The sequence below is a fragment of the Oncorhynchus kisutch genome, unplaced genomic scaffold (genome assembly GCF_002021735.2).
Source record: "Oncorhynchus kisutch isolate 150728-3 unplaced genomic scaffold, Okis_V2 scaffold3334, whole genome shotgun sequence".
Taxonomy (NCBI): domain Eukaryota; kingdom Metazoa; phylum Chordata; class Actinopteri; order Salmoniformes; family Salmonidae; genus Oncorhynchus; species Oncorhynchus kisutch.
In genome coordinates, this window is record NW_022265279.1 from 397611 (window position 1) to 410095 (window position 12485).

General features: G+C 44.1%; 1 protein-coding gene across 4 annotated transcripts in view; it reads right to left on the reverse strand.

Annotated features, from left to right (window-relative positions):
• The window catches only part of LOC109876485 (AP-3 complex subunit sigma-2), a 137485-nt gene that overhangs the window by 71139 nt on the left and 53861 nt on the right, over window positions 1-12485 (reverse strand). The window contains exon 1 of one of the 4 annotated variants that reach the window (XM_031820391.1): window positions 5509-5633. The exons of the other annotated variants lie outside the window; for them this stretch is intronic. The gene's annotated coding sequence lies outside the window, so the exon portion shown is untranslated. Of the gene's footprint in view, window positions 1-5508; window positions 5634-12485 lie in introns of those variants that run through there. 4 annotated transcript variants of the gene reach the window in all.

Here is a 12485-nt window from a genome sequence, read left to right on the forward strand (position 1 = left end):
GTCTACTACCAGGTCATGTGTCTTCTCAGTCATGTTGACACTGGTCTACTACCATGTCATGTGTCTTCTCAGTCATGTTGACACTGGTCTACTACCAGATCATGTGTCTTCTCAGTCATGTTGACACTGGTCTACTACCAGATCATGTGTCTTCTCAGTCATGTTGACACTGGTCTACTACCAGATCATGTGTCTTCTCAGTCATGTTGACACTGGTCTACTACCAGATCATGTGTCTTCTCAGTCATGTTGACACTGGTCTACTACCATGTCATGTGTCTTCTCAGTCATGTTGACACTGGTCTACTACCAGGTCATGTGTCTTCTCAGTCATGTTGACACTGGTCTACTACCAGGTCATGTGTCTTCTCAGTCATGTTGACACTGGTCTACTACCATGTCATGTGTCTTCTCAGTCATGTTGACACTGGTCTACTACCAGGTCATGTGTCTTCTCAGTCATGTTGACACTGGTCTACTACCATGTCATGTGTCTTCTCAGTCATGTTGACACTGGTCTACTACCAGATCATGTGTCTTCTCAGTCATGTTGACACTGGTCTACTACCAGATCATGTGTCTTCTCAGTCATGTTGACACTGGTCTACTACCAGATCATGTGTCTTCTCAGTCATGTTGACACTGGTCTACTACCAGATCATGTGTCTTCTCAGTCATGTTGACACTGGTCTACTACCATGTCATGTGTCTTCTCAGTCATGTTGACACTGGTCTACTACCAGATCATGTGTCTTCTCAGTCATGTTGACACTGGTCTACTACCAGATCATGTGTCTTCTCAGTCATGTTGACACTGGTCTACTACCAGGTCATGTGTCTTCTCAGTCATGTTGACACTGGTCTACTACCATGTCATGTGTCTTCTCAGTCATGTTGACACTGGTCTACTACCAGGTCATGTGTCTTCTCAGTCATGTTGACACTGGTCTACTACCATGTCATGTGTCTTCTCAGTCATGTTGACACTGGTCTACTACCAGATCATGTGTCTTCTCAGTCATGTTGACACTGGTCTACTACCAGATCATGTGTCTTCTCAGTCATGTTGACACTGGTCTACTACCAGATCATGTGTCTTCTCAGTCATGTTGACACTGGTCTACTACCAGATCATGTGTCTTCTCAGTCATGTTGACACTGGTCTACTACCATGTCATGTGTCTTCTCAGTCATGTTGACACTGGTCTACTACCAGATCATGTGTCTTCTCAGTCATGTTGACACTGGTCTACTACCAGATCATGTGTCTTCTCAGTCATGTTGACACTGGTCTACTACCATGTCATGTGTCTTCTCAGTCATGTTGACACTGGTCTACTACCAGATCATGTGTCTTCTCAGTCATGTTGACACTGGTCTACTACCATGTCATGTGTCTTCTCAGTCATGTTGACACTGGTCTACTACCAGATCATGTGTCTTCTCAGTCATGTTGACACTGGTCTACTACCATGTCATGTGTCTTCTCAGTCATGTTGACACTGGTCTACTACCAGATCATGTGTCTTCTCAGTCATGTTGACACTGGTCTACTACCAGATCATGTGTCTTCTCAGTCATGTTGAAACTGGTCTACTACCAGGTCATGTGTCTTGTCAGTCATGTTGACACTGGTCTACTACCAGGTCATGTGTCTTGTCAGTCATGTTGACACTGGTCTACTACCAGGTCATGTGTCTTCTCAGTCATGTTGACACTGGTCTACTACCAGATCATGTGTCTTCTCAGTCATGTTGACACTGGTCTACTACCAGGTCATGTGTCTTGTCAGTCATGTTGACACTGGTCTACTACCAGGTCATGTGTCTTGTCAGTCATGTTGACACTGGTCTACTACCAGGTCATGTGTCTTCTCAGTCATGTTGACACTGGTCTACTACCAGGTCATGTGTCTTCTCAGTCATGTTGACACTGGTCTACTACCAGGTCATGTGTCTTCTCAGTCATGTTGACACTGGTCTACTACCAGGTCATGTGTCTTCTCAGTCATGTTGACACTGGTCTACTACCAGGTCATGTGTCTTCTCAGTCATGTTGACACTGGTCTACTACCAGGTCATGTGTCTTCTCAGTCATGTTGACACTGGTCTACTACCAGATCATGTGTCTTCTCAGTCATGTTGACACTGGTCTACTACCAGATCATGTGTCTTCTCAGTCATGTTGACACTGGTCTACTACCATGTCATGTGTCTTCTCAGTCATGTTGACACTGGTCTACTACCAGATCATGTGTCTTCTCAGTCATGTTGACACTGGTCTACTACCAGATCATGTGTCTTCTCAGTCATGTTGACACTGGTCTACTACCATGTCATGTGTCTTCTCAGTCATGTTGACACTGGTCTACTACCAGATCATGTGTCTTCTCAGTCATGTTGACACTGGTCTACTACCATGTCATGTGTCTTCTCAGTCATGTTGACACTGGTCTACTACCAGATCATGTGTCTTCTCAGTCATGTTGACACTGGTCTACTACCATGTCATGTGTCTTCTCAGTCATGTTGACACTGGTCTACTACCAGATCATGTGTCTTCTCAGTCATGTTGACACTGGTCTACTACCAGATCATGTGTCTTCTCAGTCATGTTGACACTGGTCTACTACCAGGTCATGTGTCTTGTCAGTCATGTTGACACTGGTCTACTACCAGGTCATGTGTCTTGTCAGTCATGTTGACACTGGTCTACTACCAGGTCATGTGTCTTCTCAGTCATGTTGACACTGGTCTACTACCAGATCATGTGTCTTCTCAGTCATGTTGACACTGGTCTACTACCAGGTCATGTGTCTTGTCAGTCATGTTGACACTGGTCTACTACCAGGTCATGTGTCTTGTCAGTCATGTTGACACTGGTCTACTACCAGGTCATGTGTCTTCTCAGTCATGTTGACACTGGTCTACTACCAGGTCATGTGTCTTCTCAGTCATGTTGACACTGGTCTACTACCAGGTCATGTGTCTTCTCAGTCATGTTGACACTGGTCTACTACCAGGTCATGTGTCTTCTCAGTCATGTTGACACTGGTCTACTACCAGGTCATGTGTCTTCTCAGTCATGTTGACACTGGTCTACTACCAGGTCATGTGTCTTCTCAGTCATGTTGACACTGGTCTACTACCAGGTCATGTGTCTTCTCAGTCATGTTGACACTGGTCTACTACCAGGTCATGTGTCTTCTCAGTCATGTTGACACTGGTCTACTACCAGGTCATGTGTCTTCTCAGTCATGTTGACACTGGTCTACTACCAGATCATGTGTCTTCTCAGTCATGTTGACACTGGTCTACTACCAGGTCATGTGTCTTGTCAGTCATGTTGACACTGGTCTACTACCAGGTCATGTGTCTTGTCAGTCATGTTGACACTGGTCTACTACCAGGTCATGTGTCTTCTCAGTCATGTTGACACTGGTCTACTACCAGGTCATGTGTCTTCTCAGTCATGTTGACACTGGTCTACTACCAGGTCATGTGTCTTCTCAGTCATGTTGACACTGGTCTACTACCAGGTCATGTGTCTTCTCAGTCATGTTGACACTGGTCTACTACCAGGTCATGTGTCTTCTCAGTCATGTTGACACTGGTCTACTACCAGGTCATGTGTCTTCTCAGTCATGTTGACACTGGTCTACTACCAGGTCATGTGTCTTCTCAGTCATGTTGACACTGGTCTACTACCAGGTCATGTGTCTTCTCAGTCATGTTGACACTGGTCTACTACCAGGTCATGTGTCTTCTCAGTCATGTTGACACTGGTCTACTACCAGGTCATGTGTCTTCTCAGTCATGTTGACACTGGTCTACTACCAGGTCATGTGTCTTCTCAGTCATGTTGACACTGGTCTACTACCAGGTCATGTGTCTTCTCAGTCATGTTGACACTGGTCTACTACCAGGTCATGTGTCTTCTCAGTCATGTTGACACTGGTCTACTACCAGGTCATGTGTCTTCTCAGTCATGTTGACACTGGTCTACTACCATTGCTTTAATGTATTATTATTCTCATTACTATTGTTGTTGTTAATGGTAATCACATCTCCACTACTACTATTGTTATTGCTGTTGGTCCCACCATTGTTGTTATATGTATACTTTGACAATGTAAGTCATTTAACTTGCCATGTCAATAAAGTCTACTGAATTGAATTGAAATTGAGAGAGAAAGCAGAGTCAGTATAGAGGAAAGGTCTTTTGTACATCTCAACTAGAAGAAAACAGTGTGCTAGAAATTGAGACAGAGACAGACAGAGAGAGAGAGAGACAGAGAGAGAGAGACAGAGAGAGACAGAGAGAGAAATACACAGAGAGAGAGAGAGGGGAGAGAGAGAGACAGAGAGAGACAGAAAGACAGAGAGAGACAGAAAGAGAGAGAGAGAGAAAGACAGAGAGAGAGAGAGAGAGAAAGAGAGAGAGAGGAGAGAGAAACATAGACAGACAGAGAGAGACAGAAAGACAGAGAGAGAGGAGAGAGAGACAGGGAGAGACAGACAGAGAGAGAAAGACAGAGAGAGAGAGAGAGAGAGAGAGAGAGGAGAGAGAAACAGAGACAGAGAGAGAAAGACAGAGAGAGAGACAGACAGACAGAGAGAAACAGAGAGAGAAACAGAGCTCTTATTGGTAGACATAGCAATATCAGCCTCTTATGGTAGACAGAGTAATATCAGCCTCTTATTGGTAGAGAGTAATATCAGGCTCTTATTGGTAGACAGAGTAATATCAGCCTCTTATTGGTAGACAGAGTAATATCAGGCTCTTATTGGTAGAGAGTAATATCAGGCTCTTATTGGTAGACAGAGTAATATCAGGCTCTTATTGGTAGACAGAGTAAAATCAGCCTCTTATTGGTAGACATAGTAATATCAGCCTCTTATTGGTAGACAGCGTAATATCAGGCTCTTATTGATAGACAGTAATATCAGGCTCTTATTGGTAGACAGCGTAATATCATCCTCTTATTGGTAGACAGAGTAATATCAGGCTCTTATTGGTAGACAGCGTAATATCAGGCTCTTATTGGTAGACAGAGTAATATCAGCCTCTTATTGGTAGACAGAGTAATATCAGTCTCTTATTGGTAGACAGAGTAATATCAGCCTATTATTAGTAGACAGAGTAATATCAGCCTCTTATTGGTAGATGGCGTAATATCATCCTCTTATTGGTAGACAGAGTAATATCAGGCTCTTATTGGTAGACAGCGTAATATCATCCTCTTATTGGTAGACAGAGTAATATCAGCCTCTTATTGGTAGACAGAGTAATATCAGGCTCTTATTGGTAGACAGAGTAATATCAGGCTCTTATTGGTAGACAGCGTAATATCAGGCTCTTATTAGTAGACAGAGTAATATCAGCCTCTTATTGGTAGACAGAGTAATATCAGGCTCTTATTGGTAGACAGTAATATCAGGCTCTTATTGGTAGACATAGTAATATTAGCCTCTTATTGGTAGACAGAGTAATATCAGGCCACATTACCTTGTTGATACACCTGGCAACAGCGTAGCAGCTTGATGGGTCTCTGATTGAAGACTAAACAGCTCTGCTGATAGTTGTCTGTCTGCTAGCTGATCTGAGCCACAGCCAGTCTTTCATTACATGAGACAAACACACAACACAAGGTAATGACAAACACACTGCATCCAAACCAAGCAGCACGTCTTGTCTACGTCCCAAATGGCACCCTATAAAGTGCAGTACTTCACGATTGGCCCTGGTCAGAAATAGTGCACTACTTAGGGAATAGGGCTCCATTTGGGACAGACAACATGGACTACTGGTTTGGATACAGTGTGTTGCTCATTAACTTGTGAACGTATCTAACGTAGTGTCATTTAGGATGCTTCCCATGGGCCGTTAGGTTCCGTCGAGTCTTTACTATCATTAACTGAAGACTTATAGTTGTTTTCAAAGATTCTCTGTAATTAGTTATTACGCGATTAGACTGATTAACATGTAACCGTAATTACTAGGAAGTCGGGGCACCAAGGAAAAATATTCAGATTACAAAGTTATCATTTCCTAAAATAACGTTTCAGATTTTTTATCTGATCAATTAGTCTTCGAATTAATTAATTATTTACTTTACCTCACGTTAGTCTCATTCCAAACGTTGTAAATTGTTGGTTATCTGCACGAACCCAGTCTTCACTATGAGTCATCCATACATCAATTGTCTTAAATCATTTATTTATTACTAACTAAGTAATTCACAGAAATGCACAAACAAAATAACAAACAAGGTAAATGTGGATGAAATGATAGGAGAATGTGCCCTAGTGGGCTAAACCGTCATGGCAGCTTGTTAGACAAAAGGGGAAGTGGGGGACGACTAAGAAGTCACTACAGAGTTACAATTATAATAATTGAAATGCTAATCCTTTGCACATGAACGCTCACTCATTTGGGAACAATTGCAATCAATATATATATTTACGCTCAGTGTGTCGTCTTCATCGCCGGTGAAAAGTTGAAAAGTTCATTTATTTTGTAGAATTGTCCGTCTCTCTCCCTCTCTTTCTCGCTGTCGTGGTTATAGTGATTGTTCAGAGTGACATTCATTCATTTCGTTATAGAATGGATGTTTCGGCGGTTGTCATTCTTTGCGTTCAATGATACCAAATTCCTAGCTGCAGACTAGTAATTAATATCAAAGACTTGTTCTTATTCTGTCGGTATCGATAGATACTCTAAGAGTTTTAACCACGTGGTATGGTTAAAAGTCCCAGGAGGCCTGACCCTAACTGGGCTTCAGGGGCGGTCCTCTGATTTAGTTCAAATCAAAAGGGAATTGTATTTTTCATCATTAAACAGTCCAAAATCATGTTACACAATTATACAAAAAGTATTATACTCACTCATTCATCTTATACAACAATTAGATGTAAACCTCATCTGAGGCAATTATATAAACAGCATTATGGTAATGTGGCCACACCGTCTCTCATGAGCTTCCCAAGTTGTGACAAATGGATCAGTTCGTAGCTGGATTCTTCACCGATCTTTTATACTTTCTCCGGAACATGAAATTTGTTCGTACCTCAAGTTCTGTGAGGTGGAAGGATTTCCTTTGTCCTCTATGAAAATGTACTTTCTCTATACTGTGTGTCCATGAGGAGATCCTCAGGAATTTACAACGTCTCTCTGACCACAGCAACCTAGTTGAAGGAGGAAAGGGGGCAGCAGGGAGAGGGGGATGGGGCTTGCTATACCCAAAGAGGCCAACGTCATGACATACCCACCCTGGTGGTTTGGATCTTGTTTGTCCTGCAAGTTACAAATCAACATAAAATCATGAACACGTGACGTCCTGTTTGTAGATCATCATTGCAGTCCCCTCTGGTGGTTGAACTTGGTAGGCTTCTCTGAAAGCGGAGCAGCCCACCACAAGGATGGCAGTTGATGTCCGGTTGGTGATCGCCGTTGTGGTCCCTTCTAGTGATGTACCTTGGTAGGCTCCCTGACAGCGGGGCATGCCGCCACAAGGATGGGCCGTGGATGTCTGGATTTGGGGTCGCCGTTCCGGACCCGTAACAACGCACGCACACTCATGAAATATATATAATTACATTCATTCCTCAATGAGCGGCGTTGTGGCACTACGTGATTGTTGTATGGGGACATTGTTTATGGCTCTATCACTTCCTAAGTGTCAAAGGAACTGAACCGAAAAGGAATGAAAGCATAAACAAAAGATATACAAAATATAGTTCTCACACAAAAATCATCTCACTGGACTGTATTCTATATACTGTATGTCCAATGTTCTGGCAAAATGACTATCATGGCATTGTCTCTAATGCCATATCTGGGGTTTTCCTACTTGGTGTGTTGCTTAGGCACTATCCTAAGTTGATAACTATAGGATAAGTCTACAGCTGTAAGGCACTAGTTCTGGGCAGTCTACAGGGATGACCTATGGACTTCTGGGAAGACAACTGGTGAGTGCTGTAGAGTCAAAGGCCTAGAAGTAAATGTTCAACTTTATTTACTAAGGCTGGTGTTTTGCTTGGACCCTTAAGTGGTCCTAGCATAAATCCTAATGGGATGTTCCGTTGTGCATGTGTGTTTATGCGTACACAAGCACACATGTCAAGGGAAGAAAACCAAGTATCCTGGCAGATTACAACTTGTTCAGAATGAGTCTGACGTAGTCAGGTAATTTTCAGGTCAATGTCTGGAGGTCAGTCAGAATTGGTGTCGAGAGAGTCTGTAGTGGTTTTACTAGCAGTCACTGTTTTCCACTATTGTAGTGGCGGGAGGTATGAAGAAGTATACTTCATAGCTATGTTATCCACGGAGGAGCTAACCTCACGACGGAAGTACTCTAAGTATTGGACCAGTCGTACGTGGTGTGATCGTCGTTAATGATTCTAATCATTTTCCTCCTGAATGGAGGATTCTATTCATTAGTGACATGTGTGTTAACCATTGGAAGAGTGCACTGGAGATTCCCTTCCACATGTTGCACTCTGAGTGACTCCTATGTCGCTGTTGTCAAGGGTAATTTGATTGGTTAGGTCTCTAACCTTCTTTCTGATTGTAGCTAGACTGACTGTCGGTGGTATTGGTACTGGTGCTCAAAGGGACCAGTTATCCTACCGATTTATTCTGAAATATTATACTATCGGAACACATGATTGGAGCATTTTACTAGTTGTATTGTAGTTGAACCTACACATGGCAAGGAATGATTATTGTTGCCATTTGTTTTGGAGGTGGACAAGTCCACTGCACTTCCTTTACGACCAGTGTGGTACACCTCAGTACTATCTTAGATGTGTTCTAAGATAATCCCCGTCTAGGGGCCTGTCTGCTCCTCACTGTTCTTAAAGGGGAGTTTACAACTAGATTTGATTTATGCTCTGGCGGCCTCGTACGGTGTTGTCCTTAGTCTTGACCCCCACACCGGCCTCGATGAGGCTCATCATGAGTCTGGGCTACTATTCCCCCCCTTTGTGTCTCCGGACCCCTCCACCAGCCGGTGGTGTTGGTGTCTGAGGCACAAACAAAAAGGTCGGACCCTATGTACGAGTTGTCAGCGGCCGCGTTATGAGAATGGCGGTAACCTTCCAACCAAATCTCCTGGTGTTTGTGCTTCAACACCCTCAGTGGCTGTAAAGGCATGTCAGTCACCACCGCGTTCGCGTGTGGCAACCTCTTCAGTACCTGCGAACTGAGACGAGGATATCGGTCTGTGATATCGCAAAGTGTTTCACCAGTGGGAGTCATCGGGTCAGTTGCTGGACTGACGCCATTAGTATGGGGTGACAGTCCCCAACAACGCGGAAGGTGTATCATCGGAAGCAGAGTATACTCTGCTTATACTCCGCATCAATGTTTTTCTTGCTGAGACTGCCGCAGTGCTTGCGGAAGTGTCCGAAGGGCAAGAGGAGTTCATCTCATGATGTGACCATGCTTTTGTCACTTCTAGGTTAGACTACTGCAATGCTCTATTTTCCGGCTACCCGGATAAAGCACTAAATAAACTTCAGTTAGTGCTAAATACGGCTGCTAGAATCCTGACTAGAACCAAAAAATTTGATCATATTACTCCAGTGCTAGCCTCTCTACACTGGCTTCCTGTCAAAGCAAGGGCTGATTTCAAGGTTTTACTGCTAACCTACAAAGCATTACATGGGCTTGCTCCTACCTATCTCTCTGATTTGGTCCTGCCGTACATACCTACACGTACGCTACGGTCACAAGACGCAGGCCTCCTAATTGTCCCTAGAATTTCTAAGCAAACAGCTGGAGGCAGGGCTTTCTCCTATAGAGCTCCATTTTTATGGAACGGTCTGCCTACCCATGTCAGAGACGCAAACTCGGTCTCAACCTTTAAGTCTTTACTGAAGACTCATCTCTTCAGTGGGTCATATGATTGAGTGTAGTCTGGCCCAGGAGTGGTAAGGTGAACGGAAAGGCTCTGGAGCAACGAACTGCCCTTGCTGTCTCTGCCTGGCCGGTTCCCCTCTTTCCACTGGGATTCTCTGCCTCTAACCCTATTACAGGGGCTGAGTCACTGGCTTGCTGGGGCTCTCTCATGCCGTCCCTGGAGGGGGTGACGCACCTGAGTGGGTTGATTCACTGTTGTGGTCATCCTGTCTGGGTTGGCGCCCCCCCCCCTTGGGTTGTGCCGTGGCGGAGATCTTTGTGGGCTATACTCAGCCTTGTCTCAGGATGGTAAGTTGGTGGTTGAAGATATCCCTCTGCCTTGTTGTTGGGGGTTAACTAACTGCCTTGCTGTGCTTTGGCAAAGTGGGTGGGGTTATATCCTTCCTGTTTGGCCCTGTCCGGGGGTGTCCTCGGATGGGGCCACAGTGTCTCCTGACCCCTCCTGTCTCAGCCTCCAGTATTTATGCTGCAGTAGTTTATGTGTCGGGGGGCTGGGGTCAGTTTGTTATATCTGGAGTACTTCTCCTGTCCTATACGGTGTCCTGTGTGAATCTAAGTGTGCGTTCTCTAATTCTCTCCTTCTCTCTTTCTTTCTCTCTCTCGGGAGGACCTGAGCCCTAGGACCATGCCCCAGGACTACCTGACATGATGACTCCTTGCTGTCCCCAGTCCACCTGGCCATGCTGCTGTTCCAGTTTCAACTGACCTGAGCCCTAGGACCATGCCCCAGGACTACCTGACATGATGACTCCTTGCTGTCCCCAGTCCATCTGACTGTGCTGCTGCTCCAGTTTCAACTGTTCTGCCTTATTATTATTCGACCATGCTGGTCATTTATGAACATTTGAACATCTTGGCCATGTTCTGTTATAATCTCCACCCGGCACAGCCAGAAGAGGACTGGCCACCCCACATAGCCTGGTTCCTCTCTAGGTTTCTTCCTAGGTTTTGGCCTTTCTAGGGAGTTTTTCCTAGCCACCGTGCTTCTACACCTGCATTGCTTGCTGTTTGGGGTTTTAGGCTGGGTTTCTGTACAGCACTTTGAGATATCAGCTGATGTACGAAGGGCTATATAAATACATTTGATTTGATCTCAACTACCGTATTACAGGACTACAAGGAGGAGGGACGTTGCTTATTCACAGAGACAGCTGGCTCGAAATCATGAAAAGAATGGTCAATCAGGTTGGCTGATGGAATGTGTCGAGATATCGTAATATCTCCTTGGATCGGATTCTGCCCCAAGAGGTTTCTAAACGTCTTTTTCCTAGGGGGTTCTTTCGACAGATACCCCTCGTGAATGACTGCATTGCAGCTAGCGTTAGGGGAAGACAGTGTGGTCAGTGGAGAAGGCACGGTGGCCTGTGACCATACCTGGTTGGTTTTCCAATCCATCAATGGGAGTAACCGATCCATCAAGTCTGCGCCAAGTAGCAGGGTTACAGTTTCGAGGCTGGTAACATACACAGGGTGAACAAGCGATACGTCCTTGAAGTGTAGTTTCAGCATGACTCTCAATGTGAGAGGCGAGGTAGTCTGAGTGACCCCTCGAAGTGTAGTGTCGCATCGTTACACTTTTAACCAAAGTTTAGTTGGCTTCCTAAAATAAAATCTCAACTTCAGTTTAATTTTTTTTTAAGTTCTTGAATATGCAATTTAAAAGAGAGGCCATCATCATATGAGGTTAGTCTCAATCTCCTTGCCCTGACAGGTGGTAATAGGTGAAAGGTTCAGAGGTCTATTTCTTGCTTTAGAAAACACCTGTAGTTTAGTTTTGTCAGTATTGAGGATAAGCTTTAATTGAAAGGTATGTTGAACAGGATAAAAAGCAGTTTGCAGGTTCTGGAAAGCTTTTGTGAGAGACGAGGCACAACAATAAATAACAGTATCATCAGCATAAAAGTGAAGTTGCTCTTTTTGCAGATTTTTGTCTGAATGATTTATATAAATAGTGAATATGATGGGACCGAGTACACAGCCCTGGGGCACACTACTACAGACAGACAATTTAACAGACATGAGCCCATCCAACAGAGTGCACTGAGTCCTATCAGACAGATAGTTGGCAAACCATGCAACTGCACGCTCCGAAAGACCTATACTCGACAATCTCTGCCTCAGTATAGGCAGGCATGATCAACTGTATCAAAAGCCTTAGAGAGATCAGTAAAAAGAGAGACACAGTGCTGTTTTTTGTCAAGGGCTTCAGTGATATCATTTAAAACCTTCATGCCTGCTGTAATTGTGCTATGCTTCTTCCTGAAGCCCGATTGGTACATTGATCAAATAGAGTCAGTATAAAAAAACTATTTGAGCTGTTCACTAACAAGGGTTTCAAGTATTTTTGCTAGTGGTGACAGCTTTGAGATTGGCCTATAATTACTCAATAGAGTTGGCTCTCCGCCCTTTAAAAGTGGTAGGACAAATGCTGATCAAAGTGCTCATTGAAACAATTCAGTATTTCAGTTTTGTCATATACAGCAACAGAGACCTTCATTTACATTATTGTTACCAGACATAGACATAATAGCCTTCCAAAACATTCTAGGGTCATGGGTTAT